The sequence below is a fragment of the Pteropus vampyrus genome, unplaced genomic scaffold, assembly GCF_000151845.1.
Source record: "Pteropus vampyrus isolate Shadow unplaced genomic scaffold, Pvam_2.0 Scaffold244, whole genome shotgun sequence".
NCBI lineage: Eukaryota > Metazoa > Chordata > Mammalia > Chiroptera > Pteropodidae > Pteropus > Pteropus vampyrus.
The window spans coordinates 4,523,967-4,525,137 of record NW_011889025.1 but is presented as its reverse complement, the minus strand read 5'-3'; the positions used below and the strand labels follow the sequence as shown (position 1 = coordinate 4,525,137).

The following is a 1,171-nucleotide window of genomic DNA, read 5'->3' as shown; positions in this document are numbered from 1 at the left end:
TCAAAGAATATTTAATACCCATTCTTCTCAAACTCTTCCAAAAAAATAAAAGAGTAGGCAATACTTCTTAACTCATTTTATGAAGCTAATATTACACTGATACCAAAAGCTGATAAAAACAAACAAAAAAAAAGAGAGAGAGAGAAAACTTCAGACCAACATCTCTCATAAACACAAATGCAAAAATCCTAAATAAGATATTAGCAAATTGAATACAGCAACACATTAAAAAGATTATATATCGTTATAAAGTGGGTTTCATACCAGGAGCACAGGGACGGTTTAACATAAGGAAATCAATTACTGTGACAAACTACATACACAAAATACAGACTAAAAATCATATGATCATATCAATAAATGCAAAAAAAGTCTTTGACAAAATACAGTATCCATTTATGATTAAAACACTTAGTCTATGGCCATGCTACCCTGAACAAGCCCGATCTCATCTGATCTCAGAAGCTAAGCAGGGTTGGGCCTGGTTAGTACTTGGATGGGAGATTATCTAAAGACCAGGTGCTGTACGCATAAAAAATAATAATAAAAAAATAAGGGATTGTAAGCTGACAAGGTCCTTGCAATTTGTGAGGTCAACCAAGAGTTGCCTTGCCTAAAAATAAACAAACAAACAAACAAATAAATACGTACATATGTATGTACGTACGTACATACATACATACATACATACATACATACATACAGCACAATAAAATAGGCATAGAAAGAAAGTACCTCAACATAATAAAGGCCATATATGACAAACCCTCAGCTAATATTATACTTAATGGTGAAAAGCTAAATCCTTCTCCCTAAGATCAGGAATGAGACAAGGCTGTCTGCTGTCACTAGTATTATTCAATATAATATTGAGAGTCCTAGCAAGAGCAATCAGACAATAGAAAGAAATAAAAGGCATCCAAATAGGGAATGAAAAAGTCAAATTGTCACTTTTTGCAGATGACATAATTCTCTATATAGAAAACCCTAAGGGCCCCACTAAAATTTATTGGAAATAATAAACAGTAAATTTCAGAATACAAAATCAACATTAAAAATCCATAGCGTCCATATACTCTGATAATAAATTGTTAGGAAAAGAAATGAGAAAAAGCTATTAATTTTGCAATTTCAACAAAAATAATAAAATACCTAGGAATAAACCTAACGA

At 31.6% G+C, this 1,171-nt stretch overlaps 1 pseudogene; it reads left to right on the top strand.

Moving 5' to 3' along the window:
• The first annotated feature begins 414 nt into the window (after positions 1 to 414).
• On the top strand, positions 415 to 531 carry LOC111729073 (annotated as a pseudogene).
• The last annotated feature ends 640 nt before the right edge of the window (positions 532 to 1,171 follow it).